The following is a 24043-nucleotide window of genomic DNA, read 5'->3' on the forward strand; positions in this document are numbered from 1 at the left end:
ACTTCTATTTTAAATTGGAGTCATCAGCAGAGATGGTCTCACTGAGACAGTGTTATTTAAGAAAAGGCTTAAAGGAATAAAAAAGTAAGCCATGTGACTTTCCAGGGGAAGGGTGTCATAAGAGGAGCAAACAGACAATGGGAGAGAAGCTTGATTGACATAATCCAGAAACCCAGAGGAACCAGCAAGATGGGCATAAGATCAGAGGGAAGGGGGCTGGGACAGATCCTGTAGACCTTTATAATGACTTTAAGGTCTGCACTGTGTGAAACTCTAAGATTTTGAAGAGTTTGAGCAGAATGGTGACATAATTAGACTTCTAAAAGGATCATTGTGACTGTTGTGTCAAGATTAGTCTAAAGGGTCTACAAGAGACTCATTTTGAACCTAAAGATACATTCAGACTGAAAGTGAAGGGATGGAGGACAATTTTTCACATCAGCATACCTCATAAGAAAGATGGAGTAGCAATTCTTATATCAGACAAAGTTAACCAAAATAAAGAATCATATTGATAATAATATGTTAATAGTAGGAGACCTCAATACTCCACTCTCAGCAATAGACAGATCGTCTAAGCAGAAGATTAACAAAGAAACAAGAGCTTTGAATGACACATGATGGACCAGATGGACCTCATAGATGGAGACAGAACATTCCACCCTAAAACAACAGAATACTCATTCTTCATGAATGCACATGGAACTTTGTCCACAATAGAACACATACTGGGTCACAAATCAGGACTCACTGATACCAAAAGATTGAGATTATTCCCTGCATATTTTCAGACCATAGTGTTTGAAACTAGAACTCAATCACAAGAAAAAAAATTGGAAGGAATTAAAACACTTGGAAGGTAAAGAGTATCTTGCTAAAGGATGTTTGGGACAACCAGGAAATTAAAGAAGAACTTAAACAATTCATGGAAACCAATGAGAACAAAAATATATCGGTCCAAAACCAATGGGATACTGCAAATGCGGTCCTAAGGGATAAATACATAGCATCCAAGCCTCACTCAAAAAAGTAGAAAAATCCCGAATGCACAAGCTAACCTTTATACCCAAAGGAACTGAAGAAAGAACAGCAAATAAAACCTAATCAGGAGATGAGAAATAATAAAGATTAGAGCAGAGACCAATGAAATAGAAACCAGAAAAATAGTAGAGCAGATCAAAACTAGAACCTGGTTCTTTGAAAGAATTAATAAGATAGATAAACCACTGGCCACACTTATCCAAAAGAAAAGAGAAAGGATCCAAGTTAATAAAATTATGAATGAAAGGGGAGAGATTACAACTAACGCCAAGGAAGTAGAGACAAGTATTAGGAACTGTTATTAGCAACTATATGCCAATAAAGTAAGCAACTGGAAGAAATCGATGCCTTCCTGGAAACTTATAAACTACAACGACTGAAACAGGAAGAATTTGATAATCTCAGTAAACCAATAAGGAGTAACAAAACTGAAGCAGTAATCAAAAACCTTCCAAAAACAAGAGTCCAGGGAGAGATGGATTCCCAGGGGAATTCTACCAAACATTTAAAGAATAAATAAAACCTATTCTTATGAAGCCGTTTCAAAAATAGAAACAGAAGGAAAACCTCCAAACTTCTTCTATGAGGCCAGTATTACCTTGATCCCAAAACCAGGCGAAGACCCCATCAAAAAGGAGAACCACAGACCAATATCTTCAAAGAACATGGATGCCAAGATACTCAACATGATCCTAGCCAATTGGATCCAACAGTACATTAGAAGGATTATCCATCACAACCAGGTGGGATTTATTCCTGGGATACAGGAGTGGTTCTGATAGATCATGTCAGTAAGAGAAAAGACAAGAACCATATGATCCTCTCAATTGATGCAGAAAAAGCATTTGACAAAATACAGCATCCATTCCTGATTAAAACTCTTCAGAGTGTCGGGATAGAGGAAACATTCCTCAATTTCATAAAGGCCATCTATGAGAAGCCCACAGCGAACATTATTCTCAACGAGCAAAAACTGAGAGCTTTTCCTGTAAGGTCAGGAACACGACAGGGATGCCCAGCATCACCACTGTTGATCAGCATAGTACTAGAAGTCCTAGCCTTAACAATCAGACAACAAAAAGAAATAAAAGACATCCGAATTGGCAAAAAAGAAGTCAAACTTCATTCTTCACAGTTGACAGGACACTTTATGTGGAAAACCCAAGATTCCATCCCAAAATTGGTAAAACGTGGCAGGATATAAAATCAATGCACAGAAATCAGTTGCATTTCTATACACTGAGACAGAAGAAAGAGAGATTAAGGAGTTGAACCTATTTACAATTGCACCAAGAACAGAATAACCCTAACCAAAGAGGTAAAATATCTGTACGGTAGGAACCAATGAACACTTATGGAAGAAAATGAAGAGGACACAAAGAGATAGAAAAACATTCCATGCTCATGAATTGGAACAATAAACATTGTTAAAATGTCTATGCTGCCAAGAGTAATTTACACTTTCAACGCCGTCCGTATTCAAATACCACTGGTATTTTCAAAAACCTAGAACAAACAATCCTAAAATTTATATGGAAGCAGAAAAGACCCTGAATCACCAAGGAAATGTTGAAAAAGAAAAACAAAGCTGGGGGCATCATGTTGCCTGATTTCATGCTATATTACAAAGCTGTGATCACCAAGACAGTATGGTATTGGCACAAAAACAGACACATAGGTCAGTGGAACAGAGTCGAGTCTCCATAAATTGACCCTCAACTTTATGGTCAACTAATCTTTCGTAAATCAGGAAAAAATATCCAGTGGATAAAAGACAGTCTCTTCAGTAAATGGTGCTGGGAAAATTAGACATCTGTATACAGAGGAATGAAACTTTACCATTCTCATGAACCATACACAAAGATAAACTAAAAATGAATGAAAGATCTCAGTGTGAGACAGGAATCCATCAAAATCCTATAGGAGAACATAGTTACCTCTTCGATATCGGCCACAGCAACTTCTTTCATGACACGTCTCCAAATGCAAGGGAAACGAAAGCAAAAATGAGCTTTTGGGACTTTGTCAAAATAAAAAACTTCTGCACAGCAAAGGGAACAGTCAGTAAAACTAAGAGGTAACCCGAAGAATGGGAGAAGATATTTGTGAATGTCTTATCAGATAAAAGGCTGGTATCCAAGACCTGTAAAGAACTTTTCAGGGGCGCCTGGGTGGCTCAGTGGGTTAAAGTCTCTGCCTTCGGCTCAGGTCATGATCTCAGGGTCCTGGGATCAAGCCTCACATCGGGCTCTCTGCTCAGCAGGGAGCCTGCTTCCTCTTCTCTCTCTCTACCAGCCTCTCTGCCTACTTGTGATCTCTGTCAAGTAAATAAATAAAATCTTAAAAAAAAAAAAAAACTTTTCAAATTCAACACCCAAAAACCAAATAATCCATCCAAAAAATGGGTGGAAGACATGAATGGACACTTCTCCAATGAAGGCATACGGATGACTATCAGACACAAGAAAAAATGTTCATCATCATTAGCCACCAGGGAAATACAAATCAAAACCACACTGAGATACCACCTTATACCTGTCAGAATGGCAAAAATTAACAAGACAGGAAACAACAAGTATTGGAGAGAATGTGGAGAAAGGGGAACCCTCTTCACTGTTGGTGGGAACACAGGTTGGTGCAGCCACTTTGGAAAACAGTGTGGAAGTTCCTCGAAGAGTTAAAAATAGAATTAGCCTGTGAGCCAGCAATCGCACTACTGGTTATTTACCCCAAAGATACAGATGTAGTGAATGAAGGGGAACATGGACCCCCGTGTCCATAGCAGCAATGTCCACAATAGCCAAACAGTGGAAGGAGCCGAGATGCTCTTCAACAGATGAATGGATAGAGAAATTCTGGTTCATATATACAATGAAAGGAAAGGATGAACACCCACCATTTGCATCAACGTGGATGGGACTGGAGGGGATTATGCTGAGTGAAATAAATTAATCCGAGAAAGACAATTATCATATGGCTTCACTCATATATGGAACATAAGGAATAGCATAGAGGATTTTAGGGGAAGGAAGGGAAAACTGAAGGGAAGGAAATCAGAAAGGGAGATGAACCATGAGAGACTATGGACTCCAAGAAGCAATTTCAGAGAGTTTCAGACGGGGGAGGAGGAGAATGGGGTAGCCCAGTGGTGGGTATTAAGGAGGGCATGAGTTTCAATGAGCACTGGGTGTTATATGCAAATAATTAATGATGGACTGCACGGTGACTAACATAATAATAATAAGTAAATGAATAAACATAAAAATGGGTGGGGGACTAAGACTAGCCTACAGGGAGATAAAGGTGGAAGTTGCAGTCTGGACCCAAGATGACTTGGGCACTTGGACCAGGAGGGCAGTGGTGGGCATGCTGAGAAGTAGCTAGGTGTTGTTCGTTAGGTTGCTTACCATTTGCTTTTCTTTTTATCTTGAGTGGATGAGTGGATAAAGATTAAAACTGAAGGAATCCTAGGGAAGGGGTATGGCAGAATCCTTAATTCCAGGAGATGGAAATAGAACAAAACAGAATTCTGTCCCCTCTGTTCGTTTCATCTCCATCAACTTATAAGATAAGTGGAAGATGAGCACCCTATTCTCTGTCAGTTCAATGTTTGACAAGTTAGAGAAGGCATTTATGGTGGTCCAGAGATCACATGCATATTCACAGATTAAAGCAGGTGAAGAATTTCTGTTGTTAGTTTTTACTAAAAATTCAAGAAACATTTTTCTTACGGTAATCAACTTAATTATTTAATAAGCATTTCATTGATCTTAGAAAATATAAAAATAAAAATACATTTCAGAAGAGTATTAAATATCTTAAGTGCATTTTTAAAATAAGAAAATTAAAAGCATTCCAAGTATAAGAATTTTACAGTATTATGTAAAAATGCTGTGATAGTAATTAACTTATAATACCTGTTAAGTGACTTAGCAATGGAAAATAATTCTATTGTAAATCATCATGCTTTTAATGAAGAATCATTTTTTTTTTACAGAAAAACAAAACAAACCCACTTATCTTATGTCGTATACAGTGAGAGTGACCAACACTGTCCTAGTTTGCCCAGGACTCTCCCAAATTAGTACCCAAAGAACAGAGTTCTGAGAAATCCTTCATTCCTGGGAAAACTGAGCTGGTAGATCACTCCAAAAAATTTGCCGCATTGTTGCATGATAGCTCTTAAGAACAAACTGTAACTAAGGGTCGACCTATTCATACTCATTTAAAAGAATTTTTAAATGGATGATGCATTGAGTTAGAAAAGTTGAGAAGTGCAGTTAACCTGCTTCCACCTCCCTCCAGTAAAATAACTTCAATTTTAAATCTAAAATTTAGTCAATTTTAAAAATCAACTTTATTTGCTTTTTAAGTTAAACTTCCACAGGACTTAGTTTATAGGTAGGGATGTTAAGTTGATGCCCATTTGCCAGAACAGCAAATGTGACTGAAAGCTCAAGTGTAGAGGTCAGGGTAGGTGCAGAATTGAAATAGAAGTAAGGACTTAAAATTATGACTTGCATAAATCTTTCTTGAAGGATGAGAATGAAAATGATAGGAGAATGAGGAGAACATTTTGGAACATGTTCCATCATGTTAAATCCCGTTTCTGAGTGGGCAGTTTATGGTAGATATTAACTTGTTCCTCTCAGCGATTCTTCCACATTCGTGAATTAAGCACATACTGAAGACTTGCCACGAACCTGATGTCCTACGTATTCATTAGGGATTCAGAGAGGAGTAGTCCACAGCTGGGACCCTCAAGGAGCCCTCAGTTTAATGGGAGAAGCAAGCAAATTTCAGTGAGTACGATAAAGAGAGGAGATGGGAGATGGGGGCCCAGGGAAGACTATTTAGGAAAGACTTCCCTGAGGAAACGATGCCTGGAGCTCTATAAAGACTAAATAAAATTTGGCTAAGCCAAGAAGGAAGGTTCCAGAAAAACGAAGAAATCCTACTTATCACTATAGGGTGAGAGAGCACAGTTTGAGCTTCTAATGGAAGAGCAACGCTCTTCCCATCTGCCTTCTCTGTTCCTTCCCACAGGAAGGTCTGGATCTTGGTCAAGAAACTTTACTCTTCTAGGAAGAGGAGTTGTTTTCGAGATTGGGGGTACTTATCTTAAAGCAGTTCCTTTCCAAAGTGGTATCTCTCACACCATCTGCAATCTTGGTCTCTTGCTTCCCCCAACTCCCTTTCCAGTGGTATCGGTGATAAGGGTTGGGGCCGCTCATTTTGATTGGGAAAAGGCCCAGCGTTGCTCTCTGCAGAAGCTTCTTCTCCTTTCCTGGGGTTACTTGCCTGTCTTTGAGAAGCCTTGAGGCAGGCCGCTCTCCTGTTGGGTATAATAGAAATTAAAACAACAGCCACCACCCAGATTAACATTTTACTAACTGCCAATGCTAGTCTTTCTTTTCAGGCGGGAAGTGGGTTGAATGGTTTTCCTCTGCGGTAAGCAGGTGAAGCTGGGTGGACTGTGACGAGAACGCAGATGTCTCTCTCTCGCTGAACTATTAAGAAATGCCCAGCGACTTGTGAGTAGGCAGTAAAATGAGCAAGAACTCAAGCCACAGTGGAGGCTAGAATTGGGCAAAAAGACCAAGGTCTAGAGGCGGGGTAGGTGAAGGGATTTTTCAGAACAATATTTCTAAAATTTAAGTCTAGGACGCCTGGGTGGCTTAGCTGGTTAAGCATCTGCCTCTGGCTCAGGTCATGATCCCAGGGTCCGGTGATCACAGCCCAGGGTTGGGCTCCCTGCTCAGCGGGGAGTCAGCTTCTTCATCTGCCTCTGCTGCCCACCCCCCCCACCTCCAAATACAATCTATTGAAAAAATAAAACTGAAATTTAAGTCTAGGATATTTGTGTTTCTGGGATATAAGTCATCCTAATCTTCTCAAAGCTTTGTTAAAATCAAGTATGCCTTAAAGCTTTCCTGGGGTAGTGGTGTGGGTGGAAAAGGAAAGCTTAAGCCTGCAACACATTGACCCTGCCCTGCCTGGAGGCAGTGGGCGGGGCATCTGCGCAGGTGAGAGGTGAGCCTTGAAGCCACCACTAGCACCCGGATGCCAGCCAGGGAATTTATTCATTATTCAGGTGCACAGGGCAGTCCTTTGTTCTTAAATACATCAAAGGGGAGAAGGCCATCTGGTAAATGTGTTTTACTTTCTATTACTTCTTTTCTTATGATATGACCTTGCATCTCACTGCAGTGCTAAGTTCTAAGACTTAGGGAACGAGAGGGAGAGGGGGTGATGGAACACGTGAACAGGCTTATAGTTCGGACGACGTTAGGTAACCACTGTTCAGTAGAAATATGATACAAGCTACACTACACAGGTGTTTAAAATTTTCAAATAAGACAATATTCTAGAAGACACGTTAAAGTACCTAAAGAGAAACAGGTTCTATTAATTTTAGTTATTTTATTTAATCCAGTATGTCCAGTATATTATCAATTTATAATTAATATAAAAATGACTAATGGGAAATCTTATATTCTTACTCATTTTTACTACGTTTTTGGAATCTGGCTTTCATTTTCCACTTAGAGCACGTCTGAGTTTGAACTAGCCACATATCAGGTAGGCTAGTGGCTACCGTATTAGACAATGCAGCCCTCGCCATTCCAGCAGGCCTTGCTTAGAAATAGAGCCTTCCGCCGTAGTCTCGCTGAGATTACTGGAGTGCTGTGCTGGGGTTTGTGGTCAAAACAATGAAGTATTTATATTGCTTAGTTTTCATTCCTTTGTGCATATTTCTCAGGTTATTTAGAGATAATTAGCCAGTCTTGGGTAGATTTCAGATTCCTAGAGCCTTTGGCCAGAAAACCACCAATATAGTATCTTCCCAGAGTCCTAACTTCATGTCCCACTAGAGCTTGCATTGAGGGGTAAGCATGGGCCAGATTAGAACAGGCTTTAGAAAATTATGTTAAAGACTTAATGAGGGGATGAGGAGGAGTCAGTGAGTTTTCAGTGGGACAATGATGTGATTACATTTGCATTTTGGAAAAATTAATATTATGGTATGGTATGGTGGTGTGGATGCCCCGTTGTTGGGCAGCTTGATGAGAAGCAAAGAGAAGGTCCTATAGAGATGTGGATAAGCAGTGATGAAGGGCTAAAGTAAGATAATGGCAAGACCGGGTAGAGAGGAGAGGACTAGTTAAAAAGACATTAAGGAAGGGTATAGAACCTCCCACAGTGCTTGGTGATCCTCTGAGAGTAGTATAAGTAGTGTTGAGGAGGACTGTGAGCTCTTTCTTTTCTTTTTTTTTTTTTTTTTTTGGTCTTGGGCAACTTGGATAATAGCAAGGAAATGCCATTAATTGAACTGGAGATTATGGAAGAAACCAATTTGAGAGGAAAGTGTTGAATTTCATTTGGGGCCAATGTTGATTTTGAACTGGAGAGCGCAGTGTTTAAAAAGTATCCAATTTAGCCAACCTAGAATCCCCGACAAAGATGGTAAGAGTAATTCAGTGGAGTAGTGAGGACAGAAGCCAGGCTCTACGTGTGTTAAGGAATTAATAAAAGATGGTTTTCCTCTGACATAAATAGGTGAAGCTGGTTAGACTGTGACAAGAAAGTGGAAGTATCGCTGAACTATTAAGAAATGCCCAGCCACTTGAGAGTAGGAAGTAAAATGAGCGAGAACTCAAGCCACAGCGGAGGCTAGAATTGGGCAAAAAGACCAAGTCTAGAGGCGGGGTGGGTGAAGGGATTTTTCAGAACAGTATTTCTAAAATTTAAGTCTAGGACGCCTGGGTGGCTCGGCCGATAAGCTTGGCATATTCCGTTCACTCATGTAACAAGCGGTAGTTATTCGGTGAGATGCATTGGATGTACGTCGCGGATACACTCGTGAATAATGCAGCGTTTGCTCTCAGGCATTTTTCCTGGGAGGCGGGGGCAGTGACAACCAGACAGAGCGCCTGATGGGCTAAGATAGTCACCGTGAGCGCTGTGGGAGCACACAGAAGTGCTCTTGACCCCTAGGGGGTTAGGACTATTTCAGTGAGCTTGTGTTGGGGGCAGAGAGTGATGGAAGTGGTAGACGTAAGACTGAGTCATTTTAACATGATTTTCTTCTGTTAAAACTTTATTTTTGTATCAGGTAGAACATATGGGGAAAACTTTTCCCTTTTCTAGCAGAGTCAAAGACTGAATGAAGGGACGTAATTTCAGCCTCACGTGTGTAGTGCTGTTAGGCTTCTTGCTCGCAAGTTGCAATTCTTCGAAGACCAGGGGTGCGGGGTGGGGGGGCGCGATAGACGGGGGGCAGTAGCTGAGGAAAGAACCGCCTCTTAACCCTGTGGAAGGTTGTCTTGGAATTGGGCTGTGAAGCAGTTTCTGTCCACAGGGGTGCTGCCCACTACAGTAGCCACATGCGGCTAGTTAAATTTAAATTCGTTTCAATTAAATAAAATTTTCATCTCTTAGTCACACTACCACATTCCAAGTGCCAATACCCCCATGTGGCTGAAGGCTGACATACTGGATAACATAGACGAGAGGACATTTCTGTCCTCACAGGAAGTTGCATTGGACTGTGGCTGGTCTAGACAACTTGCTTTGTTCCTTTAGTCTAAGGAATTTTTAAAATTCAAGGAATTTATACTATTACCTAGTTTATCTTTTTAGCCCTCTAGGATTTTATGCTAGATCTTATGTTTTAAAAATTATATGATTATTTTTAGCTGGCTTAATAGTGTATTATTTTCTGCCTACTTTGGTCTGCTATTTTTATTATTTTCATAACTTTTATATTTATAGCTTTTAGCCCCTTTTCATTTTTTTTTTTTTTTAAATATCATTTTCCTTTCTTTTCCTATAACTGACCCTTGAAGTTCTTGTAAGATGCTTTTGGTACTCCATTTATTTCTTTGCTGACTCACTGAAGTAAATGAAAAGATTCACAGAATAAAATTCCTTCTTGGGAACAAGCATATTACATATGCTAGCAGCCTTCCTCAGTTATTACAAGTAGTTTTTCATCATACCATGTATCAAAGTCTGTCATTTTTACTGGATTTAAAATCTTTATGTGAGCAAGCCATTTAAACATGTGATATTTGAAAGGGGAAAGGTGGTGCTCTGTAATATTGTTTTAAGTATTTGTACTTGCCAAGCTCTGTGCTGTAATGTCATTGGACTCTCCCAATAGTCTCGTGAGATTATTGTGATTTATTCCAAATTACAGATGAAGAAACTGGGGTCCTCAGAGGTGATGTCCCACAGTTAAGTAACAGATTTGATTCTAATTCCAAAGCCTGCATTCTTGGATAAGAAGGTTCCCCTGAGAGTAGGACCCACAAACCTATCTCTGATTCAGTGATGGCAAGAAACTCTGTGGTGTTGAATCTTTTTTTTTTTTTTTAAAGATTTTATTTATTTATTTGATAGAGAGATCACAAGCAGGCAGAGAGGCAGGCAGAGAGAGAGGAGGAAGCAGGCTCCCTGCTGAGCAGAGAGCCCGATGCGGGGCTCGATCCCAGGACTCCGAGATCATGACCTGAGCCGAAGGCAGCGGCTTAACCCACTGAGCCACCCAGGCGCCCCTGTGGTGTTGAATCTTATTATATGTTTTGATGAACACAGTTTCTTAGAGGATCCATGGCCAGGTTTTTGGAATTTCTGGAAATCAATTTGGCCTATCTGGCAATAATCCTAATGAGTATCAAATCATAATGAATTTCGAGTTTTCATTATTTTGTTATTTTGTGCTGATTTTTAAGCAAAATTATTATCTGTGGCAAATGGCTGTCTCTTCTCCTGTGATATGATCGACACAATATGAAAGAAGTTTCTAGGCCAAGCACATGACCCTTGAATCAGGAGGCTCCTGCCCTGAGGCCTTGGTGCAGGCTGTCCATTCGGTGTAGAATGCTGTTGTCCCGGAGAGCCGCATAGCTAACTCTCTCACCTTCTTCAAGTCTTTGTTCAAATGTAACCTTCTCAGTGAAACTGTAACAGAACTCTCCCACTTAACTCACTTCCTAGTCCACTTCCGGGAATCGGTTGACGATGTTGTTATTGTGGGCAAGAAGCACTAATTCTTCATCTAGATCTCTCAGGGTACCTGTCAGTATTGTTATTTCTTTAGGCTAAAGCCAAGTAGCCTACCTTCAGAGCAAGTTTCTTTCTTCCCAGTTGTGCTCCTGCTTTCCAAATCTCAAAATAAGGTGCTAAGCCAGTGTCTGACAACCTTGGAAACAATGAATCATCTCTTTATTTCTTCCAGTTTGACGAATCCTATCACTTCTTTCCTATGTGGTAAGATAAATAACACCTCTGTTTGTTGACATGGACCTGGGGAAAGTTACAAAGAGTTTTTACTTTCTTGTCAAAGAAAATAATCCCAAGAAGCAAGCCATACCTAGTACCTAGTGTTTTTTTCCTAGTCAAAGGATCTTTGATGTTCTTAAGATCATTTAACTTGGACCTATTACCATTTTTAAAATTTTACTTATTTATTTTTTACATTTAATTAATTTATTTGAGATAGAATGAGAGTGAGTGAGTGAGAAAGAGCACAAGCACGGGGAGCAGCAGACAGAGGGAAAAGCAGGCTCCCTGCCTAGTCGATGTGGGGCTCGATCCCAGGACCCTGAGATTATGACCTGAGTCCAAGGCAGACGCTTAACCCACTGAGCCACCTGGGCGCCCTCGACCTATTATCCTTTTAGAAATGGCAAAGAATCAAATCTTGGGGGGTTTCCAGTGTATAAAAGGAGGAGCCACTTCAGGTTCTGTAGGCATGTTTTCAAACCAGGCTGCCGAATTGTTCACCAGGCTCCGAGAACACCGTAGAAAAGGACTTGCTAAGGTTTTTGTTTGTTTGTTTGTCTTGTTTTGTTTTTTGTTTTCTTTCTTTCTTTCTTTTTTTTTTTTTTGTGAGCAAAATTTAGCTCCTTTATGTATTATTTTTTTTACCATCTTAATTTAATTTTATTTTTTTCAGTGTTTCAAGATTCATGGTTTACACACCACGCTCAGTGCTCCATGCAATCTGTGCCCTCCTTAATACCCACCACCAGGCTCATCCATGCCCTCACCCCCCTCCCCTCCAAAACCCTCACTTTGTTTCTCAGAGTCCACAGTCTCTCAGGCTTCGTCTTCCCCTCGATTTACCCCAATTCCCTTTTCCTTTCCTTTTCCCCATGTCCTCTGTGTTATTCCTTATGCTCCACAAGTGAATGAAACCATATGATAATTGACTCTGTCTTCTTGACTTACTTCACTCAGCATAATCTCCTCCAGTCCTGTCCATGTCTAACAAAAGTTGGGTATTCATCCTTCCTGATGTCGCTAAGCTTTTTAAAAGGACTAATGGTGGGTAACAGTGCTGCCATTTTTTTCTAGGGCATCTGCCCAATTTAATTCACATAAGCTCCCTTTTCAGACCACTTGCTTTTAGCATTTCCTTCTGGGTTTCATCTTGAAGAGTACTTTCTCACCCAAATCCTCCATGCTTGGTTTGTCTCACAGCTTTTAAAACCTAATGAGGACTAAGGTTTTCTTATCTCTTAATTCACTTTTGAAATTCTCAGTAGATAAGTAGGACTGCTTGTACAGATCATCAGGAGATATGCTTGTGCATACCAGAAAGCAGCTTACTGCTGTGAACGCCCGTGCGCTCCTACCACCAAGCAGTATGTATTACAAAGGGAATGAATGTGTGGGACTAGGTAATCTGGAGAGGCTGTCAACTACAGACTAGTTAACAGAACTTCCTGTATATGGACATATTTTCTTTCAAAGATTTAGCCACTTTAATGTGGTAACTGTGTTGGCAAACAATGAATCATTTCCCCCCAGATCTCTCTCTGACCGGGGTGGGTCTCTTGGCCAGGGCTGAACAGTCATCTAGGTCTCGTTGAACCATCCGGCAGCTGAAGAGCAGGGGATTTCTTCAGTACTCGTTCTTAGTCCTCCTTTATTAAACATGTGACGTATTTAAAGAGGAGTTGTTCATCCTTTCCTACTTGAGGAAGACAAAGAGAAAAGAACAAAAAGAAAAAAAGGATAATGGGTAACAATTTACAGAAAAGATACCTGTTTCTCATAACATGCTCAGCCCTATTAATCCATGAAATGTGTATCAAAGCAGATGGTACAGTTCTCTTAAACCAGTGAGATTGGCAAAACTTAAAAAGATAGATAAAATTCAGTGTTGGCAATCATATGGTGGAAAAGGCGCTCCAGGTTATGGTACTGTGGCTTCTGTGTGTGTGTGAGTGTGTGTGTATTACTGATATAGCTACACACCCGCGCGTGCATATCTTCCAGTGTCATGGATAATAGAGGAAAATCTTGTTTGCGAATAAAACTTCCAGAGATTCACTGTGGTATAGACTTAGGGTGTATTAGAAATAAATTACACTTTAAGAGCTCTTTGCCATTTTACCTCCGTTTTTATTGGATTCAGATTTACTTAATTCCACTAAAAATCTTGAATACACCATGGTACCAGCAGTGAGATGATAGACTTTAGCTTGGTTCCCATGGAACCAATGGTCTAATGAGGAGTTTGGTCATGAAGGAAATGAGTCTATGCATACGTGCGTTCACAGCCACGCTAACTGCTGTACCAGAGCGTGATCTTTGAGCAAGAGCTTGTAACAGGAGGCTTTAGCCGACCTGGAGTGGAAGGATTTCTTAAAGATTCTCATTTATTCTAAAATCTGGAGCATAGAGAACAGCTGTGTGGGAAGGCCCCACATCTGGGGAGAACTGGCACATTCTAGGAGTGCAGAGGAGTCCAGTCTGGCTCTGTCTTCATTGCAGAGTGGCGGGTGCCTAGATGGTGATTGAAGAGCTCATTCCGACCAGGTTATGAGCCACATTGACTAGTTCGTGTTCACTCAAGAAGTGGGAAATTCTGTGGCAGAGTGTAAATGGGGCATTGGTGAGATTGCGTTTGTCTTCTAGAGGATCGCTGACTAGCGTGTGGACAGCTGGTCGAAGCAGATGAAGTCACTCTGACTGGAGATGATGAGACCAGGTTTCTGTACCATCACTGGAGGCGACAGGTTGTGAGGTACATTCTGGAAGGAGAGCTTGCAGAACTTGGTGATTTGGAAGTGAGCGTAAGCAGCGAAGTACAGATAAGCAGATTTGTGGTGGAAGAGACTGTTATATTTTTGGAAGAGACCCAGAAACAGTGATTAAAACACCAAAGCCTGTTTAAGTGGATTCACTACTTAAATGTTCTTCCTGAGCTATAGAATAATAGCTTTTATTCTCAAAAGTAGGAGACAGGAATGGGGAAAAAAAGAAAAAAAAAGCATTTGATCTTGGGTTTAACTATGTTACTGAGGTACCTATCAGCTTTTAGTAAATCTGGAACCCTTTGGACTTCGATGGAAAAGTCGAGTCCGTCTGTTTTGTTTGCTCTTGAAGGAAGTAGTGTGGCAGTCATGGGCTCTTCCACAGCCCCTTCAACGTTAATTTAATTGTGAAGATTTTTTTAACTCAACTTTTATAAAAACAAAAATGCTATATGTCACCCTGCTGTAACCAGCAGGTGCTGCTCTCTTGTTAGTCCTGCACTGGGGACTCGGGAGTGGGTGGAGTTACTTGATTAGGATCCAAAAACAGATGGACAACGAAAACACATTCTTGAAAACCGTATAGAGTTGAAATCCAGCTAATAATATTTTTTTCTAAGCCTGTAACTCTATAGATGTGTTTTTACTACTTTATTCTCTCTTGTAAATGTGATCCACGCTGTTAAAGGTTACGTTTGGAGACTGAGATTGTTCCCAGTTTCTGCCTTTAAGCCTTCCTGTCAGTTCCCATAATTCACTGCTTGCATGTGAGCCGCGCACCGAGGTGCCGCGTTTAGTCTCGCGCAGAATGCAAATGAGATGCTGATTGAATCATTAATGACGTAGCCTCTCTAGTTTCAAAGCTACAGAAATGATTAGACTGGAAATGTGCCTTTCTTTCCTACAGTGAGATTTTGCTATTACTTTAGTTTACAGCTATGTATGTAGACTTCTGAAAAGTTTGCTGATAACCATTTTCCCTTTATCCTTTCCCCAGCGTTAACCTCAGTTCATCAGGCTTCTGAAGGTTCCTTTCATGTTGCCCGTCTTACTGTGATAGTGATTACACGTTTGCATCAAATGGGGGAAAAGTTTATGATCAAATAAGACTGGGAAATATTGGGTTAAATGAAGTTAAGTAAATGTCTCCACTGCAGGACCCTAGAACATGTCAAGTGCTAACATGCATAGTGAATCTCGAGAGAGGCCATACAGTATCCAGTATTTTCCAACTTTGTTGCCAAAAGTTAGAGATGACAGTCAGGATAAGAAGAAATTCCAAGCCATAATTCTTGCTAAGCTGCCTGCAGGGACCATGAAGAGAGCATAAAGAACTTGGAAGCATAACTTTTACTTTTTAGGGAAGCGAGAAAGATAAGCAGAGCTACGTAAATATGAATTTCAAAATTTATCTTATTTCTAGTCATTCAGCACTTGCACTGCTGTCGTGGATCTTTGTGCGGATTTTGAGGCTTCTGAACTTCTGTGCTTCGGAATTTCTCATCAGTGTTGGAAAGTAACCATGTGTCCTGTTACTGAACCTCATCCATCCTGATACTCTACACTCCTAAATAATTGCCTTTTTAGGCCTGTTTTCTAATTAGAGTGAAGAGGATTATCTTCCTTTAAAGGAATTAGGACAATTAGTTTTATTTTTGTCTCCTTGTTTTGTCTCACGCCTTTCTGGTGCTGAGGGAGTGGAGGGGTCCTTAACTTTGGTCTCCTTCTCCCTTGAGTGTAGCCTGAGACTGACTCTAGAGCAGGCCTTCCTGTCCCGCTGTCTACAGACACCTGAAGTTTTGGAGAACAGAATTCAGGGCTTTGAGAACTTAAATGAGAAAAAAAATGTGTACTTCTTTTCACTAATCTCTGGCTGAAGATTAAGCATTCTTGTGAGTAGAAGCAACAAATCACTGTGGGAGCCATCCCTGGGCTTTGCAACCAGTAGAAACCACAAACATTTCTTATCATGTTACAACTGTTCTATCTTAAATTATCACTTGTAGCTGGTAGACCTGAATAAGATGCACATTATATCATTGTGTCACAACTTTTAAAAAAGTTGTAAATTGGGGTGCCTGGGTGGCTCAGTGGGTTAAAGCCTCTGCCTTCGGCTCGGGTCATGATCCCAGGGTCCTGGGATCGAGCCCCACATCGCGTTCTCTGCTCAGTGGGGAGCCTGCTTCTTCCTCTCTCTCTGCCTGCCTCTTGGCCTGCTTGTGATCTCTGTCTGTCAAATGAATAAATAAAATCTTAAAAAAAAAAGTTGTAAATCTTATTGCATAATAGTTTCCTTTGTAATGCTATGTGTTTGATGCATTTGGAAACATTGCTTTGAGAAGCGTTCTTGGACTTCATCGGACCACTAAAGAGGTGCTGAGCACAAGACAAATTAAGACCCTTGTTTTAGAGGAAGATACACAGGGTCAAACAAGGACTCCTGGAGGTCGAAGACAAGTAGTAGCCCAGTCCCGCAGCTTCCTTCCCTTCCTTTCCCTTCCCTAGCTGAATCCTCCACCCCCCCGTTCCAAGCCTCTGAGAACTTGTAGGACTCGCAGCCCGTTCTTACTGTTTCTCTCTTAGCACCTGCCTCAGCTTCTACATAGCTACTTGCATAGCATACTTCATCCACTCAGTCGTTCATTTACTCAACAAATACTTGGGGGGACCTATTCTGAACTGAGTACCATTCTAGATTTGGAGATAGAACAGTACTCAAAACAAGCAACAGACCTTGCCCTCGCAGAGATTATGTTCTAGTGGAGAGAAACAGACCATGGACGGAAGAAGTAAAGAGTTAACAGGGAAGGCTGCGCTGAAAGGCACCATTGCATACAGACTGGAAGGGAGTGAGCGTAACAGTCATCTAGCAGTCCAGGCTGCGGGCACAGGGAGTGCCAGAGTTGCAAAGTGCCCGGTCTGTTGGAAGAAGCCAGAAGCCCAGCATGGCTGGAGGGGGGCAACCATGATAGGGAGAGCTGGGAGTGAGGTCGGCTTGTAAGGGATGGAAGGAAGACCACACAGAGCATTGGATGCCACTCAAATGACTTTGGTTTCTTTGAGTAAAATGGAGGCCATTGAAGGTTTGGACAGAGGACTGACCTGATGGGACGTGTTGTAGTTTCTAGCTCACTGGCTTCTAAGTGGAGAATAGATGAAACAGTGCAAGAGCAGAAAAAGGAAAAACCTTGAGATTTTTGTTACTTCCAATTTTTTACAATAACCTCCCAGCGAGTCTCCTCACCATCACCAATTCAGTATCCACACTGCTGCCCGAGTAATTGTTTTTTTTTAAGGCCTTATATCCAAGTGAGTTATGGGGATAATTACAAATGTCAGCTAACAGGATTGAAATCTAAAATGTATCACAGTTTTATCATTTCTTCATTTTTAATATACTGTAAGCTTCGAACAAATGAAAGTATCCCATACCTCCCTTGCCGTTTGGGGAACTCTGGTTTAAACGGTCTGTAACACGTGGGGTTCCTGGGTTGCTCACACGGTTAAGCCTCTGCCTTCGGCTCAGGTCATGATCCCAGCATCCCGGGATGGAGCCCCGCATCAGACTCCCTACTCGGTGGGGAGCCTGCTTCTCCCACTCCCACTGCCTGCAGCCCCCCCTCCCCGCCTGTGCTCTCTCACTCTCTCTGTCAAATAAGTAAATAAAAATTTTCTTAAAAAAAAAAAAAATCTGTAACATGTAATGTAATCTGGTCAACCAGACATATAGTGAGTTTTCTCTAGTTGCCAAGAACTGTATTAAGTACTAAGACTACAGAGCTGAATAATTCAGGATTCCTAATTTCCTTTTCCTGGTTCAGCTTTTTCCCTTACTTCTTGTAGCATTTCATTCAATATGTATTTTTATCGCTAATTTCAAGACCTGTATTTCACCTGTAAATGAATGCGTCAGACTGGATGGTTTGTAATCTCTTCCATTTCTGCATTCTACACCTTCTAAATCTGTGATTTGAATACTAATGTGGATTTGTGCAAATACTGAAGCAGTCTTTGCTGAGAAATGCAGGAACTTTGAAATTACTTTATATCCAAATAAACTAAGCTTCAGACAGGCCTGAGTGCAAATACTTACACTTGGATAAACTCTCAGATCTCCTTGAATTTATCTCTGTGGACTAATCGATCCATAAAACAGGGATGCAAATACTACTCACTTTATCAAGTGTTGGGAAGATTAAGTGTAAGACACGTAAACAGACGGGTTCAAAGTAAGCTCAAATAAATGAGCGTTGTTCTCATTCGGGGCCCAAGTGCGGGTGATTTGCCGATCTGGAAGAGTATTCCTAAATATCCTCGAGTTCGATAAATTATGTTTGTCCTCATTTTACAAAAAAAAGTTAGTGAACACGTTGATGATGGTGAATGTATTTTCTGCTCATTCTCGTCGTCCTCAGTCAAGAGCTGCACCTTGAGATTCTTTGGTGGCAGACGAGTGTGCTGAGTAGAACCATCTCCTACCTGACGTCCTCATTGCTCGGCGTGGTACCGAACACCACAGCTCTACCGCATGCTTGCCGGACGGACAAACAGACGATCAGTTGGATGAGTAAACGAAAAGGATCCCACAAAATTGTTTGTCCTTTATACACTGGGAAAGAGAAAGCCTTACTCAAGGCAACGTTAATAAATAGTTGAGTAGGACCAGAATCCAGATTTGCCTACATGTTGGCATTTTTCCATAATTCCATCATCTTCTGTTTCTTACAACGACACAAATTCATGGCCATGTTGCATTATGATGACTTCACAAAACGTGATACAATCACATTTTTTTACTTATCTCAGCAAGAATTCCAAGTACTAAGTGAAGTAGTTAGCATTAGTTTTCCTATTTTATTTTCAGAAAATGGACTAGGAAAAAGTTGACCTAGGATTATGGACCAACTTTTGAGCGGTTTCCCTCAGTGTTACAATGCTGTCTCATCTTTTTCAAGTCAAGGATAGCCTTGGGACTCCGAGCTGGACTTTCCAACAGCACTCTGTAGCTGTTTTCCATTCCATTAGACCCGTTGTGATGATGGAATCCTATCATTGAGTCCTTTGAGATCTTGAGATAAAAAGTCCTGAATGTGTATCATTAACAGTTAGCAAAAGTCATGCTTCCTTTTTACGTATCTTTCATCTTAATGATCTGAGTCTGGGCCAAAATGGAGAAATGCTCTCAGAAAAACTGCAAGGGTATGAAAGAACATTTTTGAGAGGGATAAAAATTGAGATATGTGACTTGAAATAAGGACTAGTGAAGTGTGTCGGCTGGGCGTAAAGGAGCATTTTGAAATCTGTGATACCAGTGTACCAATACTTAATGGGATAGGTGTTTTTATTATTTATTTTTTAATTTTTATTTTATTTTACTTTTCATTGTGGTAAGCACACTTTTTAATCCTCACCACCTATTTCACCGCCGCCCCCTGCCCCCGCCTCTCTGGTAACTATCACTTTGTTCTCTGTACTTAAGACTCTGTTAATGGTTTGCACCCCCCCCCTTCCCCTTCGCTCCTTTGTTTCTTAAAATCCACATATGGTTGAGATCATATGGTATTTGTCTTTCTCTGACTTATTTTGCTTAGCATTACACTCTCTAGCCCTTTCTATGTCCTTGCAAATGGCAAGATTTCATTCTTTTTATGGCTGAATAATATTCTGTATATATATATATATATATATATATATATATATATACATACATACACACACCACAACTTCTTTCTTCTTTATCCATTCATCTGAACACTTGGGCTGCTTCCATAGGTTGGGTTTTGTAAATAATGCTTCTATAAACATAGGGGTACATACTTCTCTTTGAATTAGTGTTCTTGTGCTTTTCTGGTAATTACCCAGTAGTAAGTACCTGGGTCATAGGGTAGTTCTATTTTCAATTTTTTGAGGAACCTCCATACTGTTTTCCGCAGTGACTGCACCAGTTTGCATTCCCAACAATGCAGGATGGTTTCTTCGACATCCTCACCAACACTTGTTGTTTCTTGTGTTTTTGATTTTAGCCATTCTGACAGGTGTGAGATGCTATCTCATTTTTATTTGTAGTTCCCTGATGGTGAGGATCTTTTCATGTGTCTGTTGGCCATCTGGATGTTGTTGTCTTTGGAGATATGTCTGTTCATGTCTTCTGACCATTTTTTAATTGGATTATTTGTTTTTGGGGTGTTGAGTTGTATAAGTTCTTTGTGTATTTTGGATACTAACCCTTTAACAGAGATGATATTTACAAATATCTTCTCTCATTCATTCGGTTGCCTTTTAGTTTTGTGGTTGTTTCCTTTGCTGTGCAGAAGCTTTTTATTTTGATGTGGTCCCAATAGTTCGTTTTTGCTTTTGTTTTCCTTGCCTCAGGAGACATATCTAGAAAAATGTTGCTATGGCCAGTGTCAGAGAAATTACTGCCTATGCTCTCTTCAAGGATTTTTATGGTTTCGGGTCTCACATTTGTATCTTTAATCCATTTTGAGTATTTTTGTGTGTGGTGAAAAAGAGTGGTCCAATTTCATTGTGTTGCATGTTGCTGTCCAGTTTTCCCAACACTATTTATTGAAGAGACTTTTTCCAATTTTATATTCATTCTTCCTTTGTCAGAAATGAATTGGCCATGTAATTGTGGGTTTATTTCTCCGTTTTCTCTTCTGTTCTGTTGATGCCAATACCATACTGTTTTAATTGCCACCACTTTGTAGTATAACTTGAAATCTGAAATTGTGATACCTCTAATTTTGTTTTTATTTTTCAAAATTGGTTTGGCTATTTGAGTCTTCTTTGGTTCCACACAAATTTTAATATTGTTTGTTCTAGTTCTGTGGAAAATGCTGTTGGTATTGTGATAAGGATGGCATTAAATCTGTAGATTGCTTTGGGTATTTTAGACATTTTAATAATTGTTCTTCCAACCCATGAGCATGGGATGTCTTTCCATTTCTTTTCATCATCTTGAATTTCTTTCATCGGTGTTTTATACTTTACAGAGTACAGGTCTTTCACCTCTTTGGTTAAGTTTATTCCTAGGTACATTATTGGTTTTGGTGCAGTTATAAATGGGATTGTTTTCTTCTTCTTTTTTAAGATTTTATTTATTTATTTACTTACTTATTTACTTACAGGGCATGAGTGGGGAGGGGGGAGAGAGAGGAAGAGAGAGAACCTCAAGCAGATTCTGCACTGAGCATGAAACCTGAAGTGGGGCTCGATCTCACAACCTGAGATCATAACCTGAGCGGAAATCAAGAGTCAGATGCTTAACTGACTGGGCCACCCAGGGACCCCAGGATGGTTCTTAATTTCACTTTCTGCTCCTTCACTATTAGTGCACAGGAATGCAGTAGATTTCTACACATTGATTTTATATCCTGTGGATTTCCTGAATTTATTCATCAGTTCTAGTAATTGTTCAGTGGAGTCTTCCAGGTTTCCTATATAGAGTATCATGTCATCTGCAAATAGATTTTCACTTCTTCCTTACCAGTTTCGATGCATTTTATTTGTGTTTGTGGTCTTATTACTGCGGCTAGGACTTTCAGTACTGTGTTGAAAAGGTAAAGCTGTTTTATACCATTGAGTATGATGTGAGTTTTTCATGAATGGCCTTTATTATGCTGAGATTTGTTCCTTCTAGACCTACTTTTCAGAGGGTTTTTATCATGAATGGGTGCTGTACTTTGTCAATTGCTTTTTCTGCATCTATTGAAATGATCAGATGGTTTTTATCTTTTCTCTTATTGATAAGATATATCATGTTAATTGATTTGCAAATAGTGAACCACTCTTGCATCCTGGGAATAAATCCCACTCGGTCATGGTGTATGATTTTTTTAATATATTGTTAGATACGGTTTGCTAATATTTTTGTTAAGGATTTTTACATCTTATTCATGAAAGATATTGGCCTGTACTCCTCTTTTTTTGTAGTGCCTTTATCTGGTTTTGGTATCAGGGTGGTACTGGCCTCATAGAATGATTTTGGAAGTTTTCCTTCCTAATCAATTTTTTGGGAATAGTTTGAGAAGAATAGATATTAACTCTTCTTTAAGCGTTTGGTAGAATTCACCTATGAAACCATCTGGTCCTGAGCTTTTGTTTTTTGTGAGTTTTTTGATTACTGATTCAATTTCATTGCTAGTAATTGGTCTGTTTAAATTATCTGTTTTTACCTGCTTTAGTTTTGGTAGGGAATTCATTCACTTCTTCTAATTTGTCCAATTTGTTGGCATAGTTTTTCATAATACTCAGTCACAATTATTTGTGTTTCTGTGGTGTTATTTCTCCTCTTCCATTAGTGATCTTGTTTATTTTGGTCTTCTCTCTCCCTCTCTTTCTCTCTCTCTCTCTTTGATGAGTCTAGCGAGAGATATATCAATTTTGTTGATCTTCTCAAAGAAAGCTCCTGGTTTCATTGATCTTTTCTGTTGGGTTTTTTGTTTGTTTGTTTTAGTTTCTATATCATTTATTTCTGCTCTAATCTTTATTATTTCCTTCCTTTTTCTGACTTGGGGTTTGGAGTTTTGTCTGTTCTTCTTTTTCTGTCTCCTTTAGGTGTGAGTTTTGGGTACTTATTTGAGATTTTTCTTGATTCTTGAGATATGCCTGTATTGCTGTCAGCTTCTGTCTTAGAACTACTTTGCTGCATCCCAAGGATTTCAAACCAGTGTGTTTTCATTTGCATTTGTTTCCATGTAATTTTTTATTTCTTCTTTGATTTCTTTCCCAGTCTTTAGTTAGTAGCATATTACTTAACTTCCACGTATTTGTGCTCTTTCCAGATTTTTTCCTTGTGGTTGATTTCTAATTTCATAGTGTTGTGGTCAGAAAACATGCATGGTGTTGACTTGAACTTTTTAAAAAATCTGTTGAGACTTGTTTTGTGGCCTAATATGTGATCCATTCTGAAGACTGTTCCTGTGCACTTGGCAAGAATATGCATTCTACTGTTTTAGGATGGAGTGTTGTGAATATGTCTGTGAAATCCACCGGGTCCAGTGTGTTATTCAAAACCATTGTTTCCTTGTTGATTTTTTGTTTGGAGGATCTGTCCGTTGATGATATTGGGGTGTTGATTCCCCTACTATCATTCTATGACTGTTGATTGTATCCTTTATGTTTGTTATTAACTGTTTCATGTATTTGGGTGCTCCCTTGTTGAGTGTGTAAATATGCTTCATTGTTATATCCTCCTGTTGGATTGTCCCCCTTGTTATTCTGTAGTGTGCTTCTTCGTCTCTTGTTGGAGTCTTTCTTGTAACGTCTGTTTTGTCTGAGATAAGTGTTGCTACCCCAGCTTTCCTTGGATAGCCATTCACATCACATTTACATAAATATTTTGCCCTTCCCTGTGTACCTGTGGGTGCCTTTCAGTCTGAAACGAGCCTGTTGTAGGCAGTATGTGGGTCTTGTGGTCACCCTGTGTCTTCCATCGGAGTGTTTCGTCCCTTTCCAGTCGGAGTAGGGTGTATTTATCCTGTTACTTGTTTTGTGCTTGTGTTACTTGTGCTGTTTCTATAGATTTTCTCTGATTCTTCTTTCTCTTGCTCTCTTTCATGGTTTGCTTTTTTCTGTGATATACTTGGATTCCTTTCTTTTTATTCTTTACGTATCTGTTACTGGTTTGATTTACTGCTACCGTGCAGTTCATATATAACATCTTTATGATAGTTACTTAAATTCTCTATCAGGCATGTTACTTACATCCATTTCAGTTCAGTCTCTTGCTGTGATTTGGTCATGTTCTTCCATTTGGGACAGATTTCTCTGTCTCCTCATTTTGTCTAACTCTTCGTGTCTGTTTCTGTGTGTTAGGCTAGTCAGCTACTTCTCTTGTTCTTGATAATAGCCTTAAGAAGAGTTCTGTTCCCTTTTCTCCAGGAAACAATTCCAGGACTGTTTCCTGTGTATGTTTCATGTGCTGTGCTCGTGAATCTTGGCCCTTT

General features: G+C 40.0%; 1 protein-coding gene across 3 annotated transcripts in view; it reads left to right on the plus strand.

The window, feature by feature from the left end:
* NME7 (NME/NM23 family member 7) overlaps window positions 1-24043 on the plus strand; it is a 248605-nt gene that overhangs the window by 135455 nt on the left and 89107 nt on the right. The window lies entirely within an intron of this gene.

Source organism: Lontra canadensis, unplaced genomic scaffold (genome assembly GCF_010015895.1).
Source record: "Lontra canadensis isolate GAN:19392208 unplaced genomic scaffold, GSC_riverotter_1.0 scaffold24, whole genome shotgun sequence".
NCBI lineage: Eukaryota > Metazoa > Chordata > Mammalia > Carnivora > Mustelidae > Lontra > Lontra canadensis.